The 26,552-nt window shown below is 42.3% G+C and overlaps 1 protein-coding gene across 18 annotated transcripts in view; it reads left to right on the top strand.

Annotated features, from left to right (window-relative positions):
* The window catches only part of TMEM40 (transmembrane protein 40), a 270,106-nt gene that overhangs the window by 54,453 nt on the left and 189,101 nt on the right, over positions 1-26,552 (top strand). For 5 of the 18 annotated variants that reach the window (XM_085624601.1, XM_085624605.1, XM_085624615.1 and 2 more), the window contains exon 1: positions 5,567-5,823. The exons of 6 other annotated variants lie outside the window; for them this stretch is intronic. The gene's annotated coding sequence lies outside the window, so the exon portion shown is untranslated. Of the gene's footprint in view, positions 1-5,562; positions 5,824-26,552 lie in introns of those variants that run through there. 7 more of the 18 variants (XM_085624618.1, XM_085624621.1, XM_085624611.1 and 4 more) reach the window with 5 other exon arrangements.

Below are 26,552 nucleotides of genomic sequence, written 5' to 3' on the forward strand. Positions count from 1 at the left end.
GCTTAAAAGACAGCTTCAGATGTCTGCAAAAGCTTATGTGTGCAACAGAACACTGATCCCGTTCATACAGATGTGACAAGTGTTTTTAATTTCTTGGTTTCTTTGGTGGCGGCCTGTGATATCCACGGGCCGGTTCATGGCTGAAGGTCAGTGATATTGTCAGAACACCAGAAAGTTGATGGCAAACCAGTGGGTGAACATCCTATGATATGTAGATTGTTAAAAGGGATTAGATGCGAGAATCCTCCTACGCCAAGATAGTCTACATTGTGGGATGCGAACTTGACTTTACAACTTTTGTAATCATAGGATGACAATAACAAATTGTCATTTAAATATTTAGCAGCTAAGTTGGTGAAGCCTGTGCCTGGTTTCTTACAGAAGGGTGTCATATGTTACAGGTTTAGATATTTCCACTATGCTTTTTCTCCAGTTGGAGTACATTTTACAATCATGAGATGTGCAAAAAATTCATCTCCTACTATAGAATTACCATCATCTCCCTTGCAGCCTAAGGTGTCTGTGGTAACATGTCTCAGACAGTTTATATAGGTAATGAACGGATTAAGAAAGTTGGCCCCACAGTTATTCAGAGCAGTACGTAAGCCCTTTACCCGGGAACCTCAACCACACTTAGTAAATATGTTAAAGGGACAAAGGGCCGTGCCAGGTGTGGATATGGGGTGTTTTGGCACCCACTCAGCACAGGGGGCTGTGGCAGGGCATGAAAAGCATTCTGGGCTGCGGTCAGATCTACGGATATTTTTAAGTCAGCGGACTGACTGGTCAATGGTCTCTACACTACATCTAAAACTTTTGATTGTGAAATTATATATCATGCTGCAGTGAATGTGGTAGGGTTGATTTGAGCCTGCATAATAGAGCTTCTTGTTGTGAAATAAAATGACAGACTCTCCTGGCTAATAGCGAAGGAGATTACTGATGTCATTAAAGACCCACGAGGCGAATATTAACCCACCACCACTATTCCCCTCCCCATGTAGCAAGACATTATTCGTTCTTTGATTATTTATAATGCCAATTTCGATAACTCAGATGAGATTGTACAACTCCAAGCCTGAATGGGATGAAAAGAAAAGATTCCGGATGACTGGTGAACTCTTGTTCTACATGGATTACAGCTCGTTGCTCATCAAGAAAAGAGGTGGTTTGTGTATATCCACACCTGTGTATAGTGTTTGGTGTTTTTCTCTTGGACAATTGGCCCCTGCCTAAAGATGCAGGATTGTGGGAATTATAGCGTTCTTTCAATTTGCTATGAATATGCAGCAGGAAAAGAGATCGTAAAATGCTCGCCTCCTTGTTATTTGTAAAATCAGGAGTCTCCTACACTGTCTGCTAGGGGAATCTGCAATGAATTCACTAATTCATTCACTCATTAGAACATTGGAATGTTGGGAGCTCCATTGAAAACAATGGAGTGCTCCGGGCTTATAATGGCTGGTATAAGCCCGGAGCACCAACATTCCAATGTGTCTTTGTTCACAGCTCTGGCTGTGAACAAAGTCTTCAGGGAGCCTGAGGGGATTTCAATCCCCTCGCGCTCCCTGAAGGCTTTGTTTTGTTAGAACATTCTGCCCTCTAGTGGCAGGATGTTCTAATAGCCTTATAGCCCTTCGTAGCAGGGCTATACCGACTTTTAAAGTCCTTATGCTTTGTTAAAGTCCCTCGCCTTCGGCTCGGGCCTTTAACACTGCAGCGGGCCTTTAACAGCCGGTATAGCCCGCTACGGCGGGCTATAAGGCTATATTATACTCACCGTGGTGCCTCTGTGAGCTTGTCTTGCATAACAGCACACTGTAAGAAAGAGTTTCATCGCCAACAGACCTAGACGGGTTCACAGGGGGTAGTCTGTCGCCTTCCAGCCAACATCGTCGGAGGCGTCACGAAGCTTGTCCTAGGGGGCGCCACTGAGTTTTTAAATCAGCTTTCTCTGTTAAAGCATACAGAACAACACTGCAAGGGACTTCATTTGCGTATTCCCACTTTGAGTGAAAAAGTGACCTTAACTAATATCTGCGCGTGTGCAGACATTTTTACGTATTTTACAAATAAAATCATATCTTCATATGCCGGAAAGTTATTTAGACATCAGCTGATGAGCAAATGAAGCGAGGCTGTTTCAATATAATACATGGAAGCTCCGGTCTTATTTTGTATAAGAAACGTATTTAGGAAATTTCAGAATTGTTGAGACTTCTTACAGAAATAGGCAGTGTCTAAACACGTCACGAATGTAAGCAAAGACTTAAGTTCAAAGGCACACGACTTCATAATATCCCGAGCATTGTAGGCGCTCACATCGGAACGGTGCGCTACGCTGCCAGATGCGGTTCCATCTGGGCGCTTTGGTGCCTGAGATGCATTCTAAGATCTGTTCTGGAGAATTTTGGGGCGATGTAAACAGAAGTTAGTCACGCGCAGCGACCTCGTCTTTAGATGACCCTATGTCAGCAAATGTGTGTGTCCTTTTGGTAACCGACATTGTGCCCCGAAGTCTCAGCTAGGAGCTCTCCGGTGGGGAGGGGCACTCAGGGCCGGACTGGCCGTAGCGGGCACCAGGCAATCCCCTGGTGCGCCGCACGGGTGGGGGCCGGTTTTGGGCCCATGGGGGCCGTTTTTGTTACAGGGCTGATTTTTTGGGCCGTTTTTGCAGCGTAGCTGCAAAATCGGCCCTGTAACAAAATCGTCCGAAAACCGGCTCTGGCTAAGAGCTTGTGGCACCACCAACCCCCCCCGCCCCCCCCGCGGGAGGGGGGAGTGGGGCCGCCGAACACTTTGCCAGGGCCGGTTTTGGTTCCCAGTCCGGCCCTGGGGGCACTGGCTGTCCCAAAATATAAACAAGGTTCTGAAATCAGCAAGAAGCGTCGTTCGGCGTTTAATTTGACGTCGACACTTAACGAACGTGGGGGCATAATAACAACGGCCAGCGATAATTATCGCTGGCCGTGCTTAGCGATAATTATATTGTCGCAGGCTATCTCTGGTATTTATCGTGCTATTAACAATGCGTTACTCCAGGGCGATAAAAATTCCAGAGATAGCGGGGTAATCGCCGTTTTGCAGGGAACAGCGCTGGTTTTCCAGCAATGTTCCCTGCAAAAGGGCGATAACCTTGCTGATACGACCCTGTGGTCGTAGCAGCATAATCCACCCCCTATGTTAGGGATGGGTAAGTCAGGATTTTAGCAGACGTTAGTTTTTGGAGAAAACAGCAGTTTTCTCCAAAAACTAACGTCTACTAAAATGCTGGGGCAGCCTTGAAAATATCGTGCAGTGCACATCAGCGATATTTGCAAGGCTGTATTGCCCAGTGACGCCCACTTTGCATCTCATTAGAGATGCAAAGGGAGGCGTCGGGAAAAAGGGTGCTAACATGCGGTTATGCATGTTAGCACCCTCTTGTAAGTAGGGCGATAGTTTTATCTCTGCTTTTTTGGCTTGTAAATCTGCCCCCAAATGTCTATAGATACAGCACCTCGTGCTCAATATGTCTAAATTGGCGCTATATCAAACACCAAAATAAATCAGTTGTAATCTGCCTTTCCAAAGCAACATGGTTGAAACTGTGTCAAACTTTTCAACTAGAACGTTCACAGGCTTTATTGACATTTTCTTCTGCTTTCCGAGAGTTTCATTGCTTGATAGCCCCACACCAGTGCCCCCACACCCACCAACAACAGCACCAACTACACACTAGACACAATTTTCCATTTCCCAGTTAAATGTCCTTGTCCATAATCTGAGGCAACCAGGGCCAGCTGCTGGCCTCCAGGTGCACGTGCTGCTCTCATCCCATTTCTCCCAGATAAGGGCTGGACACGGGGACTGAGGCCCGTTAATTAATGCCCTACCTCATCCCTCATACCTCCTTCAAACAACTGGATACCTAATAACAAGGAATGGTGCATTTGAAACGGGTCTTGTAACATAGGTGTGAAAAGCTGAAATGAATGGGAACACTTTTTGTTTTACAATGGCATATTCAATTCTGAACACATACTATGTATTACTACTTGAAAATACATTTCTCTGCATCGTTCGTTCTTTCTTTCTTTCATTCATTCATTCTTTCTTTCTTTCTTTCTTTCTTCATTAGTAAAGCAAAGTGATGAGACTTATTTAATTTGCCAATGCTTATTTTAAACATATGTTGCAGTATTATATATAACCAAAGATAACGACTTTACTTTAACCTTTTTTTCTCCAATAGACAGACAGACAGACAGGCATGCAGTCACGCCACCCCAGTTTGGACCCAGCCACTGGATTCAAGCTAGCCTGGCTGATGAGGGGTGATGCTCGGAAAATGGTCCCAGGATGCTTGTTTCCGGCCCAGGGAGGACCTGGCTTGGCAGTTCAGGCTGGACTGTTCCCATGAGGAGCAGGTCAAGACTGATTTGCAAATGGCTGGGTCTAAACTGGGGTGGCGGGGTGGGCAAAAGAACGATGGATTAAACCCAGATCTTTGTGACTAGGGTTGAATGTTTGCATTGTTCAGCATTCCGTCTACTAAACACAGGTTCTGCGATTTAATTCAATCAAAAGTTCATATTCCAAGTTATTTCCCTAGTATAGGCCAGCCACCAGGTAAATATGTTGATAAGTCCCTGCCTGTTCCATATATTCCTCGTTACAGTCAATTAATAGGGAAAACAACTGGTCAAGTCTCAAGAGGCCTGTTTAAGGATACTGTGCCTTGGCTGTCGTTAAATAGCTTTATTTTTAAAATGAAAGCGAGCCTATCATAAACCCGACTATGCATATTATCAGAGCGTGATACTCCATAAATATTGCCCCATAAGCTTAACTGATTATGTAGATCCTCAGAGGGTGATATTCCATATATATTGCTCCATATTCTGAACTTTCCCTAAGCACTAAAATATTTTAGAACTCCAAATGAAGAAAGGTGTACCCAAACCTGCTGGAAACCAGACCTGTAAATTTCTATGTTGCTGCAGGTGTGTACAGCTCGCCCATCAGTGACGTCACTCAAACCAGCACAACTGGTCTGACAGTTCACACATGTCGATGCACCAAAAGCATCTTTCATATTCAAGTTGACTTTACTTATGTAAAAAAAATAGAGCCAATGTTATGGTAACAAAGTGGACATGGAAATGATTAATATACAACGAAAACGGGCCCATTAGGTGTTTGAGTGTGTGGCTAGTTTAATGAACATCATTTCACCAAAACCCGCCTGTGTTAACTTTAAAAAAAAAACTGATTCCGTTTAGTATTGGTAATTTCCCACTGAAATAACTATACTGAGGTTTCTTCATCCAGAAATGACGTTCTGTAGCCTGGTGACTCGTTTGCCCCGAGCAGTATAAGAGCACGTGGAATTATCACGCTGCAGCATCGGTGACAGATAAATACGCATTTTGACGCCAGGAAGAAATTTTTGCCGTCCTTCTTTTGTGTCAGTCATCCTCAACCTGCCCAGGTACGCGTGCCCCGCCCGCCTTCTTTATTCAGACGCACAGGTCTGCCCCTTACCCGCCTCTCTTTTGCCTAATCATCTGACTGGGCCCCGCCCACTGATTTCGGATGAGCTGAAAGGTAGACGTCACCCAAACTTTCCAAAAAGCAAAAAAGACAAACCGAAACCAGGAAAAGGAGGAAGACGAATAGGAAGGAAAGGCTGACGGTGCTCTTTGGAGAGTGCCCTTCGGCTCGTCGACTGTCCGAGGAGCTCAAGTGTCGGAGGTCCGGCAGAGGCACTATTTGACTGTCACTGTACCACTCCAGCAGCAGAGTCAGGAATCCACTGTCTGAGCATCTGGGATTTCACAGGTTAGTGGCAATGTTTTGAGAATCTCTGATGTCACGTGGATGGGCACCACTGTCTGATGGTCTCTGGTATTACAGGTTCATGTTACCCCTAGTCCAGGTGGATCTGGGTTGTACTGATTAGTACCACTTTGTGTCAGGTTCCCCAGGTTAGTGGCATTTCCCGAGGATCTAATCTAGTGTTGTATCCTGCCACTCAGAGAGTATCAGGTATTGCAAGGCATGGGCATCCCTGTTGGGCATTCACCTTGTGTGTCTAGACTCATGGCAGGCCATTCTTGTAGGCTCACCGGTGTCACACATCAGTGTAACTGTCTGCCTCAGGTGAAACCTGTTAATACCGTTCACCAAAAACATAAAGGTATCACAGATTAGTGTAACTCTCTGCGTCTCCGGCTTCACATGCCAGTGTCATTCACAGATGATCTCAGGCACCACAGGTTAGTGTAGTAGTGGATTTCAGGTTTCACGTTACCGTAATTCAAACGGGATCTCAGGTATCACAGGTAAGTGTCACTATGGGTTTCATGTTACTGTAATTCAAGAGAGATCTCAGGTACGTGTACCTGTGGGTTTCTGGTTTCATCTTGCTATAATTCAAGAGAGATCTCAGGTACCACAGGTAAGTGTGACTGTGGGTTTCAGGTTTGACGTTACTGTAATTCAAAGGAGAGCTCAGGTACCACAGGTAAGTGTGACTGTGGGTTTCAGATTTCTTGTTACTGTAATTCAAAGGAGAGCTCAGGTACCACAGGTAAGTGTCACTGTGGATTTCAGGTTTCACATTACTGTAATTCAAACGGGATCTCAGGTATCACTGGTAAGTGTCACTATGGGTTTCATGTTACTGTAATTCAAGAGAGATCTCAGGTACGTGTACCTGTGGGTTTCTGGTTTCATGTTACTGTAATTCAAGGAAGATCTTAGTTACCACAGGTAAGTGTCACTGTGGGTTGCAGGTTTCACATTCCTGTAATTCAAAGCAGATATCAGGTACCACAGGTAAGTGTCACTGTGGGTTTTAGGTTTCCGTTACTGTAATTCAAAGTAGACCTTAGGCACCACAGGTTAGTATAGTAGTGGGTTTCAGATTTCTTGTTACTGTAATTCAAAGGAGATCTCAGGTAATACAGGTAAGTGTCACTATGGGTTTCACCTTTCACGTTCCTGTAATTCAAGGGAGATCTCAGGTACCACAGGTAAGTGTCACTGTAACTGTGGGTTTATGGTTTCATGTTACTATAATTCAAGAGAGATCTCAGGTACCACAGGTAAGTGTGACTGTGGGTTTCAGGTTTCACATTACTGTAATTCAAAGGAGATATCAGGTAGCACAGGTAAGGGTCACTGTGGGTTTCTGGTTTCACATGTTAGTCACAGGAGAGCTCTGGGATCACAAGATAGTGTAACTTTGCAGTTCTCGGGTTTCTCGTGTTAGTGTAATTTGCCGATGACATCAGGTGTCACAGGTTAGTGTAACTCTTTGGGTTTCAGGATTCACTTGTTAGGGTCAGTCATAGACATTGTAAGGAAAGTACATCTTAATGTAATTCTGTGGACCCAAGTGTCACGTCATTGTTATTTGACAAACATCTCCGACATCAGGGTCTAGTGTATATCTCAGTTTTCACATGTTTGTGCCATTCACCAACAACATCTTGTATTACAGATCAGTGTAATTCTGTTGGTCTCACGTTTTTCATGTTAATGTCATCCAAAGAGATCTCTGGGATCACAGGTTAATGTAACTCTGAAGGTTTCGGGTTTCATATTAGTTTTATCCAATGATCATTTCTGGTATTAGAGGTTAGTGTAGCTGCCGCTCTCAAGTTTCACATGTTAGTCGGAGACTTCTGGGATCACAGGTAAGTGTAACAGTCCATGTCTCATGTTTCACATTGGTGTTATTCAGTGAACATCTCTGGTGTAAGAGGCTAGTGTAACTGCTGGTCTCAGGTTTCACAAGTTAGTGTCATCCACAGGAGACTTTTGGGATCATAGGTAAGCTTAACTCTGCATGTCTCAGGTTTCACATTGGTGTTATTCAGTGAACATCTCTGGTGTAAGAGGCTAGTGTAACTGCTGGTCTCAGGTTTCACAAGTTAGTGTCATCCACAGGAGACTTCTGGGATCATAGGTAAGCTTAACTCTGCATGTCTCAGGTTTCACATTGGTGTTATTCAGTGAACATCTCTGGTGTAAGAGGCTAGTGTAACTGCTGGTCTCAAGTTTCACAAGTTAGTGTCATCCACAGGAGATCTCTGGGATCACAGGTAAGTTTAACTCTGCATGTCTCAGGTTTCACATTGGTGTTATTCAGTGAACATCTCTGGTGTAAGAGGCTAGTGTAACTGCTGGTCTCAAGTTTCACAAGTTAGTGTCATCCACAGGAGATCTCTGGGATCACAGGTAAGTGTAACAGTCCATGTCTCATGTTTCACATTGGTGTTATTCAGTGAACATCTCTGGTGTAAGAGGCTAGTGTAACTGCTGGTCTCAGGTTTCACAAGTTAGTGTCATCCACAGGAGACTTCTGGGATCATAGGTAAGCTTAACTCTGCATGTCTCAGGTTTCACATTGGTGTTATTCAGTGAACATCTCTGGTGTAAGAGGCTAGTGTAACTGCTGGTCTCAAGTTTCACAAGTTAGTGTCATCCACAGGAGATCTCTGGGATCACAGGTAAGTTTAACTCTGCATGTCTCAGGTTTCACATTGGTCTTATTCAGTGAACATCTCTGGTGTAAGAGGCTAGTGTAACTGCTGGTCTCAAGTTTCACAAGTTAGTGTCATCCAAAGGAGATCTCTGGGATCACAGGTAAGTGTAACAGTCCATGTCTCATGTTTCACATTGGTCTTATTCAGTGAACACCTCTGGTGTAAGAGGCTAGTGTAACTGCTGGTCTCAGGTTTCACAAGTTAGTGTCATCCACAGGAGACTTCTGGGATCATAGGTAAGCTTAACTCTGCATGTCTCAGGTTTCACATTGGTGTTATTCAGTGAACATCTCTGGTGTAAGAGGCTAGTGTAACTGCTGGTCTCAAGTTTCACAAGTTAGTGTCATCCACAGGAGATCTCTGGGATCACAGGTAAGTTTAACTCTGCATGTCTCAGGTTTCACATTGGTCTTATTCAGTGAACATCTCTGGTGTAAGAGGCTAGTGTAACTGCTGGTCTCAAGTTTCACAAGTTAGTGTCATGCACAGGAGATCTCTGGGATCACAGGTAAGTTTAACTCTGCATGTCTGAGGTTTCACATTGGTGTTATTCAGTGAACATCTCTGGTGTAAGAGGGTAGTGTAACTGTTGGTCACAAGTTTCATAAGTTAGTGTCATCCACAGGAGATCTCTAGGATCACAGTTAAGTGTAACTCTGCCTCTCTCGGATTTCACAAGCTTGCATCATTTAGAGGGTATCTCTAGAATCACAGTTTAGTGTAGCTGCAGGTTTTGGGTTTCACGTGTTCATATAATTTTACAGAATATCTCAGATATCCCGTTAGTGGGACTGTGAGTCTGAGGTTTCATATGTTTATATTTTTTACCGAACATCTCTGGTATCAGAGGTGCACAATGCTGGTCTCAGGTTACACATGTTGGTTTCATTCCCAGAAGATCTCTGATATTGCAAGCTGGTGCCCTTGTGACAGGATCTCGGTTATGGATAGGAAGTGCCCTTGCAGAAGATCTCAGGTGTCACAGGACGCTGCTGCAATTTGAGTATCTGGTGTATCACGGAATAGAGCCGCTCACCACCGGCCTCAGGTACCTCAGGTCACTGACCTGGGAAGAGTTCATAAAGCCCAAGAAAATGCCACCTTGAGGATATAACATATCAGAGGTTGATGAAACTTTCAGAGGGTCTCAAGGACCATGTGTTAGTGTAGTCTATTAGAGATCTTAATCCTGATAGGTTTGTGCTATTTAGAGGATCTTGGGTAGTAATGGTTGCAGCCATTCTTAGTCATATAGGTTTCTTCCACTCTAAATTTGTCGATTGTTACAGATAAAGTCACTTGTGACATGTCCCATAAGCAATAGCAATATGGTACAGGTGGGGTTACTAAGAGGCAGGCATGGCAGTGGATTACATAACTGTAACAAGATGACTAACACGGATTGGAACAGTATGGCGTATAGCGATGAGACGTGTAGATGTGAGTTGGATGACAAATAAGAGTTTAATAAGCTAATTTAGACTTTGTTTATAAGTAGTGCACGAGGAGAGACGTGGGAGTGGTATCAGATAATGAGGTCTCAATCTGCAAGGGTGTGTAGAGAGAGATCTACCTGGAGATAAAGATAGCTGAGTATTTTCTTTTGACATAGCAGAGGATGGCAAAATAGCACACATGTAAAGATATTACAGAAAAAAAGGAAACATAACAATAAATCTGTGACTATAATCACAGAATATGTCTGGGGACAGATTTGTCAAAGTTCAATCAATGACTAGTTTAGTTGAGCAATAACATTATTAATTCTAATTGCTGGCCATATTATTATCATTATAATTAATAACTTTGACCCTTTTCAATGCCGCCTCAAATTCAGATGTGTGATATATCAGATTCCACAACTTTTCTTTACTTGGTGAATTAAGATTAATCCAATCTAGAGCTATGCACAGTCTAGCTACAGCTATAGCATTAAATACAAAGAATATACTCTTATGGGGAATTTCGTCATCAATTCCTAACATAACACATTTAAGCCCTCATTATTACATTGGTCGGAGTTGCCTCCGATGACACCGTTACGGTGGAGGAACCGCCCGACCATAGGTTTGCGGTTCCACACACTGAATGACAGTCCAAACGAACATAGTGCGATCGTAAACTCCCATTTCTCAATGAGAGCTTGTGCGGCAGGTGGAAACTGTCTCCAGCACAAGCTTCCATTGAGAAATGGGAGTTTGTGAACATCCCTGCACCGTGTGGCAGGCACCTCACAATGCCTTTCACGCGGTTCAGGGTGTGATACGGAGGGTCAGGGGGCAAGGGAGCCCTGCTAGGGGCCCTCAATGTCATTTTCCGACAGCCTTTCCATGTCGAAAAGGTCGACATGGAAAGGCTGTCGGAAACCAACATCATATTCCCGACGGCAGAAATGCCGTCCTGAAGGGATTATGTAGATTTTCCAAAGAATAATAGGAGTCCGTCGGAAAGCTTCAGTTGGTCACTTCAACTGCTGCCTCCAACCGCACGCATCCAAATGCGTCGGTCGGACCATACCAGTAGATGCAGTTTGGACCACAATGGACAAGCCGACGGTTGCGATCCGAACCGCATCGTAATGAGGCCCTTAGTTGTAAAATTAAATCATGTATAAAATTCGTAAGAGCTGCTGTACCTTTAGATCAAAACTCTCTTAAACGCATACACATGAAATACATCTGAATCTCCAAGATTGCATCAAAAGCAATACAATCACTTTTACTCTTCCATTAAAAAAGTTTTTGAACAGTGTAATGCAACATAATAATTATTTTGAAGTATTGTCGGCATAGGCTTGCATCCTTGAAGTTCTTGTACTCCATGTCTAATGCTATAGCAGTTTCTTCTTCACATGTCATCCCCTAATTTTTCAAAATATTTAATAGATACATTATCCATATGAATATCGGCAGTGTTAGTGTTAATATTATAAAACTCCCTTTGTGAATTGTTTACTGGGTTTCAAAAGTAATATTAAATCAATTTTATCCAACATCATGTTTGCTCCATTTTTCCATTATTAGTCCCACAACTGTAGATCTTATAAATAATGAGCTTGCGGCAAACAGTATTTCACTTTCATGTCTGGGAAATTTCAGAGATGTTTCTTCTAGTATAGCTGCCCAAATGTTGAAAGATCTGATTGTGCCCATGTATTAATGATATAATCTTGAATTAAATACTTCTATACCTTATAATCACATAAACTTACATTTTATATAACTAATAAAACCTTTTCAGGGTCGAACAGGATCACACCTACTTGTTTAAGGCAAATTTGGCTATTGAGATATTATTATGTATTTAGGTGTCATGTAGAGGAATGAAGCCATATTGGTCTCTGCAAACCAGTAAACTAATTAGTAATGATATATGTTTTGCTATCATCTTTGCATAGATAATAACATCACTAGTAACAAATGATGTTGGTTGATAAGATTTACAGTCACTAGATTGTTTATTCTCTTTTAGAAATATCACTATATTTTTTGTGTTCAATAAAGATGGCATTCCCGTCCCTTTGTTAGTTTCCCCAGTCACCATCACCATTACAGGTGCTACAGTGCCAGGGAAATGTTTGTTAAATTCTAATGGAATTGCATCTGTGCCAGGGGCTTTTCCACTATGTAGGGCCGGCATCGTATATTTCATTTTATGCAGAGCAATTACTCTATCTAACATCTCCTGATCATATATCCAGGTGGTTAAGTGCTGTATTTGGTCTTTAGTAAAAGTTTTGGAATCTCTCTAAAATGGCATGAGAGTCTCTGGTGACCCATCCAGTTTCATCCTTGATTTCTGTTATGCGTCTGATTGAGTCTCCATATTCTATTGTCTGTCTTTTACTTGCTAGATATGGGGCAGTAGATTTCTCCCCAAACTGTGATCAGTTTTGTGCATGCGCACATTCATCTGTCTGTAAATCTCCTATTTATTATGATAAGAATTCCTAATAGTTGTTGCATGTACTATTTCTGTTGTGCATAGCCCAGCTAAATCCATTATACTATTTTTCATTCAACCCTATTCTGGGTACTAATATATTGCGTAGTCATCCTTTCGAACATATGTCTTTAACATATCCCAGACCACCATCATGGATGCACTAGTACGATGGGATGGGACATATATCAGCAATAAATTAATCTTTCAAAAGCGTTTGGTTAAGAGCCTATCTTTGTAACCATCTTGTTTATCTGCATTATAAGAGAGTTGTACAATCATGGGAAATAAAAAGCAAAATACTGGTTTTAGCCATCATACTTGTTGGCATAAATGCCATGTCAATGCGAGAGTAAAGCTCATGAAAATGTTACAAAGAAATAAATCAATTTTCTACCCCTTTCATAGATATCTCGAAGTCCATACACTTGTATAAATCTTATAACACCACAACAAACTCTATTCATTCTTCATGTAGCAAATCAATTAGAAGAGTCTATTTCACAGCTCATAGCACAATTGAAATCTCCAATCAGTATTGTTTCTCCAGAGCAGGTAGTAAGTTTTATGGCAGAGAATATTTTTCTATATATATGTTATTCATATATGTATACATGAATATTTTTAAATATGTACACAGATCGTCTGCATTTAGCCCATAAACTGCACAGATAGTATAAATCAGCGCTTCGACATACTTTGGATTGTAACCCAGTACCCATGACTATCTGTACAGCTTATTAGTAGGTATATAGCTTCTTTTTTAGCACCAAGGATTGCATCTCCCATGCTTGTCATCTGTTGGGAAGTACAGGCTAGTAAATTGAAAGTCAGTTGTTTCAATACATTCCTAGCTTTATATACACTATGTGTTTATAACAGGTTTACTATCTCTGGTTTGTTTATTTCAGTCTCTCGCACTAACCTGCACTTGTGGAGATTATTCAAATAATGCGTATTGCAACATATAGATAAGATATTTAGGTCCATCATAGTTATGTCTGTTTTTCAGTCAAGTCTACTTAAAAGCATATGTTCTGTCGGTTGCTAATGGTATTGTGGGCTTACCAACAACATACAGGGGCTTCGAGCCCATCCATTGCTCACCATTGGTTGGATGTTCAGCCATACTCTTTTGCCTGTATGTTATTCATATCTCAGCTTTTCGATTTTGTGTTTATCCGTCCCATGGAGCATTGCCTCTTTACCATCTCTTTTCACTTGCTGGCTCCTATGCTTCCACTCCAACTGTTGGTCCCATCCTCGTTGCTCCCCGCCCCGCACCACCACCACTTAAAAAAAAAAAGTTGCCCAGTGTTTTTTGTCTTTTTAGTTACCTATCCAACTCGGTTTGGAAACAACAAAGGAAAAAAAGTGGACATGTTATTTTGTATAAATAAATCAAGCACAACTGTCCTGTGGCTTTCATTTGAATGCTATCACACACCGATTGTACTTCCATAAACACATTTTTCACATTTGTTTCACATTTTTTATTAATCACCATAAGAAATAGGTCTCACTGTTTCAAATGAATATTCATTATATTGATACACAAAAAAAATGTGTAGGTGGCACAGTGATCCTAGCGGTGAAAATATTTATAAATTGCTGTAAAATCACAATACCATCAAAAGGTAGATATCTAAATTATTGCAAGAGGAATCATACAATTTTTAAGCAATCCCTACAAAGCCTAATCATGATACAACCAGAGATGGAGTGTTTATGTTTCAATGAACCGCATTTGCATCTGTCTCATCAAGACTAAGCAATCTGTCTTTGTGTTCTACAAGGAAAGAAAAGAGGGCCCTTAATATAGTCACCCTAATCGAATCCTTGGGCCTGTATATTCTTACACCTATGGTAATGACAAACCTTCTATATAATTTCTAGGTACTCAGTCACCTTCTCGTATTTTTCTAATGGGGTAGATTGCCACTAGGGAGATGTGCTATCCCAAAGTTGTTTCATACGGTACTTGTGTACGGGTTGCCTAGATGACCCTAGTCCCAGTTGGGTTTAAAGGGACCATTCTACATTTAGAAGTACTTGTGTCATTTTGTAGGTGCATGCATGCGTGTTATGTACACCTACATAATAATGATAATGGCCATGTCAAAGGCTTTTTTTTTTATTCTTTAGCCATGCTTCACACATAGGGGATGTTGTACAGCATGAACAGCAAACATTGGCAAAGCCAATAGGGCACAAAGGCTTTTCCAGTGCTAGTTTTCCTCTGACTCCAAATGTGTCACCATAGAGGAAATTTCACATTGAAAACAATACTTTTGCCTCTGTTTACTACCTCATTGCTCTGCTACTTTTCTGTTTTGTGTCCATACCAACAGCTCCCCACCCTCCCATACACACTGATTGTGTACCTTATTTCTATGTCTGTGCTAAATGCAGTATGTTCAACCCCTGTCCTGGGGAAATCAACGCCCTAGCCACTGTCATGGTGGGGGGGGGCACTACAGGCCCATTTCATCTAAGCTTCCTGCCATTTCATTACATACTATATTATCAAGGTATATACTATTTTCTTATACTCAAACATATGGACTTCCTACCGCTTTTGCTCACATCATCAACTTCTTTTTAAGATTCAGTTATCAATTTGACCAGATGAGATCAATAACTCAATTATTGAACATCATTTAAAATGTGACCCTAGCACCTGGTTGCATCACTTAATTTACTAACCTGTTGTGCCTGAAAACTTTGATTAAATCTGGACTTATCATTAGGGGTGGGCGATAAACTCTGCTCCACCGGTAGAGTTCAAGGAGTTTTGCCAACAGTTCTGCAAAAAATCTCTGCCAACTGCCATGGGGAGGATTTTCTTTGGAACGTCAAGACTTTCCGTCCTTAATACCTTTTACTAACACAGAGAGAGACTTTTAGAAATCCCCCCTCTCCTCATCTATTGCAAAACCAAGGCTGACTATACCCATCTGTGTCGGGGTCAAGGCGAAAGCTGTCCAACCCTCTGTGTTTTGACTCTGAGACAGAGAAGTACATTCCTCTCTCACGCTTTCAAACACACATCCCACATGTTCTGTCCAGCAAGGCTGTTTTGCTCAGTGCTGAGGAAAAAGAAAAACATCCCTCTCTGAGGCTGCAAGAAGGCACAAAATGAAATCACACAAGAGCACAAAATGATGTTGTACATTCAAAACAGAGTCAATTCAAACATATGGAGTAAATGGTAACCCCAATCTCACAATGCATAGCACTACATCAGACTATTTTACGGCCTCATGTTCCTTATTACAAAAGTAAATGTTACCATGCCAACTTACTTGCAACCTGGTTCTTGCAGGTAGACTTGTGCACCCAGTTGCTTCAATGGCATAATCCATTTCCTCAGCCTCCACCTATGTTCATTGGTTAAATGACAGTAATCTTGTACTGAAATGTAATATCCTCAGCTGAGCTAGGTGCTGTTGGTTTTCTCTAGAAAAGATTTTTTGATGCAAAATGAAGTTCTCTACAGAGATCAGAATGCCCCCATACGATGGATTCCCACAAAAAGGTAACCTGTGCGCCCGCTGGTTTTGTGAGCCCCAATCCCAGTTTGATAGACCAGGAAATTCCTGCCTGAACAAGTCAACAATAAAATGACACATATCTCTGCCCTCAGTGTGCTTCGTAACTATTAAGAATATAAAGGATATTCCAACATTGACAATTCTCTAAATCTTATATTGTTCGCTTTCAGGTCTTCCACAATTTGACCTTTCTGTTCTATCCATTCTTAACTTTTTGTGGTAGTGTCTTCAGTCTGACAGCTCTTTGCTCCAGCTCTGTGGTGCAATCAATGTTCGCACTAATGTAATTGGCAATTATTTATAGGATCTTGTACGTTTGTTTTGCTTGGACAGACTTCATCTTTATATAATGAAATTATGTTTCCTCTCTGTGTCTCTGTATATATTGTGATATAGCTCAGCAAGAGTAGGCACATGGATACTAACGCTACCACTTAATCATCTGTCATTCTTATCGATTGACCCGGGGAGGCATCTGCTGCTAGACTCATTTACTGTAGTGAGCTGAACCATCCCTGGAATTTGGAAACAGGATCTCTATCTTGATGTTCATTTTCTTGCAAAGTTTATTATTCACTGGATTTTTCTTCTTTAATGGGGATAGCACTTTCAAACCTTCACCATAGTGTTTACCAAGATTGCTGTGCATGATTGATCCAAGCCATCATTCTTGTCCACAGGTACAGACTGTACCTTTGACCCATTCGATTAGTTTGATTTGTAGTTCCTTTTTTTATTCACGATATCCATTTGTGACCTTCATTCTGGATTTTCTCTCTAAATTTGTAGGTTGTTTAGATAGTGCACCTGGGTTAGTGCTGTAAGGTCTGGTGTTAGCAATCATTTTGCAGCTTTGATTGGTAACTATGCCTTTATTTGAGCTCTTATAAATACTATGACTCACGAGTAGTATCTATACTTATAATTTTCTCTGGAGCCTTGGCTTTAGAGGCTGAGTTCACAAATCATCACTTAGTCTGTCACCTGTCTCATATCTGCAGAGCCGGAAACACAGTAGCGGCTTCAGGATATCCACATTCCTCCGCCCTTTGAGGGACACTGCTATCACTAATGGGTCTTGTATTCTCACCATGAATTATTGTAATCTTTTGCGTACCCTCTGGTTAATGTCAATAGCGCATTATCATTGTCGCTGTTACTGACATTTGGACTCATTTTTATTTTAGGGCCATCGAGAATGATGAATTCACAGTGGGTATCCGCACACTGAAAACTAGCACTCCTGCCAGTTCTTTCTGTAAGATTCTTTCACAATAGACATTTAGTACTTACTTTATCATTTTCCTCTGCTTCACTTTTTCTCAAATTAGCCGTGTCTATCTGGATATCCAATATCGCCCGACTGCTTGTGAGGGACACATCAGTATGCTGCCGGGCGTCCTCCGGGTTGCCTTTGCTTTTGTTGATTCTTGTATCAGTTACAGCAGTATATCCCTGTTGGGGAAACTGACATTCTGCTATGCTGCCATCAGGAGCTGTGTCACTGCTGCTTCTACTGCAGGCGCTTATAATACCAAGCTCAACCCGGGATTAATGCATTGTGTAGCCGGGAGTCAAGTCAGGATTGAACCAGAGAACCCTATACCATTTTCTTCATTGTATCCAGAAAGAGCATTAAAGCTTCCCACTCGAATTGAGGTTATTTCAGAGTTGAAACTGAACTCCCTGGCATTCCATGTCTCCTGGTAAGAGCAGTGTGACACTGGTTAGGATACGGACTCTTCTTCTTGGTTGCAACAGCTTTCATGCTACCTGTTCCTCAACATTGTGATATTCCTTTCCTACTTACAGAGGGTTGGCGCATGCAAGGAGCTTGAGAGGCTCCCATCTTCCATTGGGCTTTGAGCAGCTCTACTATAACGATCAGAGCTGCAGGTGATAATGTAATTAACACTGTCTGTCCATAGATGAATTTAGCTTTCAGCATGTATTCATAAACTTCTAGGTCATAATGACCATAATAGGGAGATAGAGTCTAGCGCAGTCGGTTGAGATGCACTAGTCCTCTTGGCTGCTAGAGCCTGGCTGCCATCTTTTCCCCTTTGATATCTGGGCACTCACAGCATATGTGCATGTATCAGACGTAGCTGAGTAGTGCGAGTGGTCTCTTTATTTAGAGCATTGCGTGAGGAGGAACTATTTATTTTATTTTTTTAGGAGGGGGATGATTAACAAGAGTTTGTCCTTGCTTCAAAGACAGTGAGCCTTGCTTGTGCCTCAGAGTGCATGGGTATCACTGGCTAAACTCACTCTCTCGGGTCAAACATGTCAGATTTATTCTAGGACCATCTCAGGTATGACAGAATTCCTCAATTCTACAAGGATTTCATGTATTGCATGGAAGTGAAATTCCTGCTGATCTCAGACATCAAGAGCTCATACATGATAGGATGTGCCACACTTTCTCTGGATCTCATTCCAGTACCTGACCAATTTGTGCCTCAACCAGTTTCTCTTTCTCTTACCTCCTTCCTTAGTGATCGGGTACAGATAGTGAAAATGGGCAATTTCCATTCGGCTCCAAGTCCTCTGGTATGTGGAGTTCTGCAGGGCTCTTCTCTGAGCCCTACCCTTTTTAGGTCTAGCCTGAGACAGCGCTTTAGCGCTGCTCTCGCGAGAGCTTTTGTAAATGGGGGATCTGGAAGTGCAAACGAGTGCTTTCAGGCCTCCAAATACAGTGCATGTGCGCCGGCCGGGCGCGCGCACCATTTGGAGGCCTGAAAGCACTCGTTTGCTTTCACTTTCAAAGATCGGCAGTAAAGATTGCAATCTCTTTGTTCCCAGCATCAGTGAGATGCAAATGAACAAACAGCGTGAGGCCAAAGGTCTTATGTTTAAAAAAACAAACCAGGTCACTGCTACAGTGAAAGGAACAACAAGCATTTACAATGCAATAGGTCTCGCATTTACGCGAGTTTGAGCTATTCACATTGCAAATAACAATGCCTTTTATTTGTGTTTTCGTTTTTCAAACATAAATAAAAGGCATCGTCATTTACAATGCCAATAGCTTAAACTCGCGTAAATGCGAGACCTATTGCATTGCAAATGCTTGTTAATATTTATGTTGCCCCACTGGCGAAGGTTGTTAGATCCTTTGGATTTGAGGTGTTGTCCTATGCGGACGACACACAAATCATGGTGTCTATTACCCATAGCATTAGGGAATCGGCTGCAAATTTTAACGGATACATTCAGGCAGTCTCGTCTTGGATGGTCAAAAACTATCTTAGACTTAACAGGGAAAAGACAGAGGTCTTGATTTTTGGTAACCAACAGAACATTTGGTCTAATGATTGTTGGCCAGACACGCTTGGCTGTTGTCCATGCCCTGTACCCCATGGTAAAAATCTAGGGGTCATAGTGGACAACTGCCTATCCCTGACTCTGCAGATCAGCAGAACAGTGTCTATGTGCTTTGGGATCATTAGGATCCTCAGGAAAATATCCCAGTTTCTTTCGTTTGCTTCACGAAAACAGGCAGTTATAGCCCTTGTGATGTCCAGATTTGACTATTGTAATGCCCTCTACCTGGGCATTAACAAGAGTATGGTGCGACGTTTGCAGCTAGTGCAGAATGCTGCTGCTAGGCTGGTGATGGACCTTCCAAAATATCATTCAGTCTCAGCCTCTCTCATTTCTTTGCATTGGCTTCCCTTGGATCGAAGAATTTTGTTTAAGACCCTATGCCTTACCCAGAATGCCCTCTATGGCCTAGGCCCCGACTCCGTCAAAGGGCTGTTTCAGCACTATGTTCCTATCAAGCAGCTTAGGTCTGCAAGTAAAAATCTGCTGATAGTTCCAAGGTTCAAGAAGGTTAGATGGGGAGGCAGGGCCTTTTCTATTGCCGCTGCTAGGCTGTGGAACTCCCTCCCAGATGATCTGTCGGGACAAGTGTCCCATTCCCTCTTCCGGAGGGCTTTGAAGACCTGGCTCTTTACACAAATATCAGTTTGAGCATATTTTTTAATTCTGTAAAATTGTCTCTCCTGCAGCGCCTTGACGCCTTGGGGCTAAGTTTGCGCTCCATAAATCAAATATTCATTCATTCATTCATTCATTCATTCATTCATTCACTGAAAATGCTTTGGCTACCATAGCTTAGAGCTATTTTCTGTGATTCTCAGGTGTCACATATTTGTGCTGTTTTTTCAGGATCTCATTTGTACTCTTTGTGGGCCTGATGTAATGAAGGTTACTTTTACTCTGAGTATCTTGTGTATGGCATAACACTCTAATGATCTAAGGTATTCTGGGTTTGTGCCATTCTCTGGGAGTCTCAGCAACAAAAGCTGCTTCCATTCTATGATGATTTTATAGATGAATGGTCAATGCCTTTTCCGTTTTTCTTGGATACTAAGAGTAAATTTCACTTTCCAAGCTCAGCTATCACAGACCAGTGCCTCTCTGAATATCCTAGCTACTACCGGAACAACAGTACCTCTCTGAGGATACCAGATTCCCAGGTTCGTGCTCTTCGTGGATTCCAGATAGCTATCCCAGCTCATAACTGCTCTTGGATGATCCCAAAGTTTATTGTCTCGCTGTAGAGCCAAGATATCTTTCACTGGTTGGTATCACTCTTGGCAGAACCAAGGTTTAGCCTTAGTTTGTCTCCCAAACATGTGGTGGAGAATCGTACAATTCTTTGAGGATCCCTGGCTTATATCTCCTCCTTCTGCGATTCACAGAAGTTTGTCATTGGTTGCAGCCTCTCTGACCACCCTACAAATTTGTTGTAGGATGTTACAAATCTTGCAGGATCCCAAATATCTGTCATAGGTTAGTGTTTCTCTAAGGATTCCAGGTGTCTGTCACAGGGTAGTTCTTTTCTGAAGTTCCCATAGATCTGTAAAAAAGTTAATGCCTTTCTCTGTCACAGGCTGGGTACTCCTTGAGGATCTTAGATGTTGTTCACGTGTCAGTTCCGGTCTTGAAAATTCCCATATATTTGTTTTACATTAGTAAGTCACAGAGGAGCCCACATATTTGTCACAGTTCAACATCAATCTCAGAGGAGCCAAGGAATCTTTCACTGATAGTACCTGTCTGAAGATTAATACTATCTTTCTAAGGTTAGTGCTTCTTGGAGAACTCCAGATGTCTGTCGCGGGTTTGCACCTCTTGGGGGATCCCAGACATCTGTCATATATCAATGCCACACTCAGAAGATCTCATTTAATTTAATTAATTATGCATTCATTCATCTTGAAGGATTTGAAATTAAAGACACTACCACATAAAAACTATTAAATATAAGTTTAAAAGACTAAAGATTTCAAAAAGCCTCTCAAGGCTCACAAAGAGAAGAAAGCAATAGAAGAAAAAAAGGTTAGGAGATCGGAAATTATCAGAGGGATGAAATGTAGATCTTGGCAGAAAGCCTTAACTGAGGGTCAACCTGGGGATCCCAATCAATGGATTTCCGCTACACCTATATGATTACCATGAAGCAGCCAGTGTGCAGTTCTGTTAATGTCAAGCACTTAAGTAAAACATTGAGTTTCATTCATCACCTTTCCCTTCCAATCTTCTCCGCGGATGCTAGTAGTTGTGCTTTATTCTTTATCCTGGTCTGGTTCCTGATCTCCTTCCTAACAGCAGTAAATTCAGCTAATCAGAAAATATACTGATTTTTGACCTGGACGTCAACAAAACAAACTGTCACAGGGTCCGGCCATTGTTTTCTTTTTCATTGGTTGTCCTAATGGGAAGGCAATTCAACCTTGTCTGCTTTTCAAATCTGTATTTCTTGTTACACGCAAAATCTTCATGTTTGTTTGTTTCCTGTTATCTGCTCCAAACAAGGTCTAGCTACAAAGATGCCTTAGAATATGTCAGGCTTTTTTTTATATTTGCTTTGGGACAGAAAACACCTCGTGTTTTTATATGGGGCTGATTTGTTGGGCTTGAATTGTGTCTAATGCTTATCTGACCTAGGCCAGGTGCAGGTTCACAGATTGTTGTTCCTTAATTTCCTCCGAATATTCATGAACTATATATATTTTTTGTGTTCAAGCTTCTGCCTCTTAACCACTTCTGTGTGGTGGATACACTCTCCCCTTTCCAACATTGTCTCTCCTTAGGGCCTGATGATGAGTTTGGTGGTGCGGGAGCAGACCGCCACACCCGCGGCCCACTCCCAGACCGCCAAAGCTGTGTGCACAATGCCCTCCAGATTACAAGTTCCTCATGTCTGGTGGGCTTTTTTTGGCGGTCCCACAGTGGTGCCTCTGAAAAAGGGCACCACAAAGGGAACTAAAAAATCAGTTCCTGCACGGCATGGACCTTAATGTCCATGCCTTGCAGGAACTTGGGTGCATGCACACAGAGGGGCACATATTGTTCCTCCCTGCATGCATCCCTATGCACATGGGCAACAGGGGGCCCTGTCGGGCTGTGCTCAGGGCCGCCAGCCTTTTCATCGAGTTAAGTTTTCCATGACACCGTTGGCAGTCCTTAAACTCATAATATGCATGGCGGTGCTGCAGTGGCACCACCAGCATATTGCTGAGCCCCTGACCACTGCGCAACTGGCAGTTGTGGCGGGGAAATGGCGGTCCAACTGCCAACGTTGTACTTGGGCGGTCGAACCGCCAGTGCAGCGGTGGCTGAACCGCGACACCTCCTCAAGTCTGGCGGTCCGAGGACTGCCAGACTCGTAATTCTGCCCTATGTGGATACCTGCTTGTGTATTAAACTGCAAAAAGAACAATTGATGGACAGAATGTTGAACAATGTCAAAGATTCACCCCAGTACAGAGATCTAAATCCATGTTTTGTGCTCCCCATAACATTCTAGTTTAAACCCAGCGATATGCAAATCAGTCTTGACCCTGCTCCTCATGGGAACAGTCCTGCCCGAACCGCCAAGCCAAGGCCTCCCTGGACCGAAAACAAGCATCCTGGGACTGATTTCAGGATATCACCCCTTATCAGCCAGGCTAGCTTGACTCCAGTGGCATGGAGAGCATGGGACCCACATCTGGGCATGCCTGTCCCACTTGGGTGCAAAAAGAATAATTGATGGATAGAATGCTATGGATCAAACTGGGCATGCAATCCCGAAGCAGAGCTCCACCCCTTTAGACACCAGGGAGGTTTTCATGTGGGTGGGAGGGTGCCTGGGCATGGGTCTATGCACACCCCAGCCCCCATGGCAAATCAGTCATTCTGCCCTCCTGAGGGGCGGATAGGAAGTATTTAACAGCATTCGCCCTCCTAGGGTGGGAGGAAAACCACTAGGCACCAGGGAATTATGCACTCACTAATTTGTTTGTGGTGCAGAGGCCCACTGGGCATAGGTCTGTGCTCTCCCATCCTATAGCCAAATCAGTCTTTCTAACCCATCCGGGTTGGGGGGGGGGAGCTTATAGAGGTTGTTTAACCCCCCCCCCCACCCCAATCTGCCCTCCTGGGGAAGAAAGCCTACTGGGGACCAGGGAATTTCACACTTCACTTTTTTGTGGGGAATGGCTCACTCGGCATGTTCTCTTTCTTTTTCAGCCTATTATTGTTAACATTGCGTTTGCATGTTATTTGTTGGGTACCTAGGGACCTGAGAAAGTGAGGGACGACAAAAGTCAGCGTGAGTTAACAGTGGCATCACCAGGATTACATGCCACAATATGACCCTGTGTTCCGTCCTGACGAATGCCACAGACTCTTGTGAGTCAAGAGGCAGAAACTTATTAGCAGTCTACGTGGGGATGGGGTATTGGTTCCCCTAGTCTCCACACTGGTTTTTAATAGCAAGGGATATCTTTCTCAAACTAAAAAAAAAGTTAGTTTTGATGTATCACATTGGTTTTATATATTCATAGCATGGGTTTAATAGTTAGAAGTTCCTCCTTTACCATAAAGTGTAGGCCCGCTCTTCATCACACAGGGTTTTTAAAGAGCGAGGGGAGTCCTATGATGAAGCATGACACCTGGTGGTGTGTGAGGACATCCCGTCACAATGTTTTGTGTGTCCATAGATAGGTTTGATATGGACGATCACTCGTAGAGAAATAATTGAACATTTACTCTGGTGGCTTATCTAGCGCTTAACATATGTGATTGGGGTCCAGCTCACCCTAGAGACCCCATTACCTCCTGTTCCCTACGATGGAGAATATCCAATGTTTCTGTGGTTTGATACCTTTGGAATCTCCAAGATGTGGATTTGCCCTGGATACATTTTGTGGGAATAAAACTATGACGGCCTAAGCACGAGGTGCTTGAAATGGGAAAAAAGAGCTCAGCACTGGAGGTGGAAAAACCTCATCATCTGAGGGTCTAAACATGATTGATTCTTGCTTCCAGAATTCAGTTACACAAAGTTTACTTAAAGGAACAAGGCTGATGTACACTATGGGATGTAATGAGGAAATGACTTGCTCTTCAGGAAATTATTTGACAAGTGTTATAGTCTGCATCTGACAACCCCCAGAGCTTGACTCTTGAGGTGGCTGAAATTTGTGCTTTGGCCTGAAACTTTCTTTTGAGTTGTTGGACAATGTTATTTCCTTATTGAGGTGAGAACCTCAAGGTTAACTTTGCTGTCATGTCACTTCTTCCGAGGTTGTGGAGTATGTGGATTTTCCACACTGTATTCTGATAACTGTAATGCCCAAAGACTTGAATACCCGCAGTTTTTAATGTAATTGTCCAATGGCTTGGATGTCGGCGCTGCTTTTTTATTTCCCTGGACTCCTAATCATGACGTTCAAATTTTAAGTCTTACGGAAATATGTATAATTTTTGATTAATTTACTTTAAAAATCAATATATATAACAAAAAAAACACATTTTCAGGTAATGCCATAATGAATATATGGCATTACCTCAACCACCATTGCTTCTAATTACTATGAGTTCTACCTCATCATTTTATCATGCCACTAACCCAACCGTCTGCCCATAACATTAAAATACTCCTTACTTTGCCCCTTCCCTTCCTCCTACCTTTATGCTGATTCCCTTTCTTTAACAACTGACATTTAAATGCCTTGTCTTCGTCAATTTTACTTTAGCACTGTCCCTAAAGGAATCCTTCTCTAAATAATAGCACTATACTCAATCTTAGACATACATAACCTGACTTTATTTGAAATATTTAATTATACTATTTAAACAACATATGGAAAAATAAGGACTCCTGACTCTACCAAATGGTAAATATTTAATTAAATTTAGATTCATTACATTAAAAAAAAACACCTAAATAATGTAAATATTATAATGTTATGTTCGTTAGTTGGATGGGGAATTATAATAAACTATTTTTAATTTCATTAACATTTTTAATTTAAACGATATTCTAAATGCATGTCTTTTCACATTCTCAAATACAGTCATGCATACATACATATTTAGCATTATTAAATATTGTAAAAACAAAGCTCTGGCCTGGATTGGGTCTTTTGATGACAATGAGCAAGCGTGGGCGGATTCACATGGCTGGTCTATGACATGTTCTTGATGTGCATGTGTCAGTGATCATTGCTCTCCAAGAGATGCTTTTGTCAAACTTTGACTTGTTTGCCTATGACCAGCCCTCACTTTGTATGGATCGGTCTATAAACTGCAACATAAATGTCAATGACCTGTTGCCTCCAGCTGAAAAGCTGTTTAGTAGCATTCCAACTACTGGCCTGCCCAGCCCAGGACATGCTGCTGCTTTTTGGACCTGATGATTTGTTAACATATGAAACATGACTCACGAGTAGGCTGTTTTAAGAATGTGGATGGAGGCAAGAACCTTAGCCTCTAACTCTAGATGATCCACCTGTGTGCCGGTCCCCGATATGTTCCAAGATACTATGGAAACTCCCACTGAAACACATTGTTCAGCTGCTAGTCATACTTTTTTGGTGGATATTTACGGGCGATGGGGTTCCCAGTTTGTACTGCCTCTCTGAAGTTATAGCCTTGTTCAACTTTTGTTGTTCTTTGTTATACTGTATTTAGGCAGTTAAGGAATGCTCCTTTGTCTATGTGTCCCCAATTTTGTCTTATGGTGCCTTCTCTCAGAGGCTGACTTTATCCTACCTGATTATTTTCAGTCAGGCACCTGCCCTCCTCCTGTTAATTCTTCCACCTTTGTCCTTCTGCATGGGACTCTCAGCTTTGCTCCAGAGCTGGGTATGTGATGGCCTTGTTATTGGTTCACTCTGTTCTGAGCTAGTGGGAAGCTAGCTATGCCTTGGAGCAGAGATTGACCAATGGATGAGATATTTTATTGTATGCGGGAGGGCTTTCCACCCCGATGCAACGGAACTCTTCAGAGCGCACTGCACTCTGTGCTCATTTTATTGTTTTGAAGTTGTTTGTGAGGGAAGTCGCTGAACACTGAAGTCAGAGCTAGGCCCTGTATAGACAAACTCTTAGGAGCTGATCCTTAGATTTCAGAAACACAAGGATTGAAAACAAAAGGAACAAGGTCGTCATAGAGTTACCCAATCAAGGAAACGAAACTGATATTTGGCATTAATCAAAGGGGAATGGATTTGTA

The sequence above is a fragment of the Triturus cristatus genome, chromosome 9 (assembly GCF_964204655.1).
Source record: "Triturus cristatus chromosome 9, aTriCri1.1, whole genome shotgun sequence".
NCBI classification, from domain to species: Eukaryota; Metazoa; Chordata; class Amphibia; order Caudata; family Salamandridae; genus Triturus; species Triturus cristatus.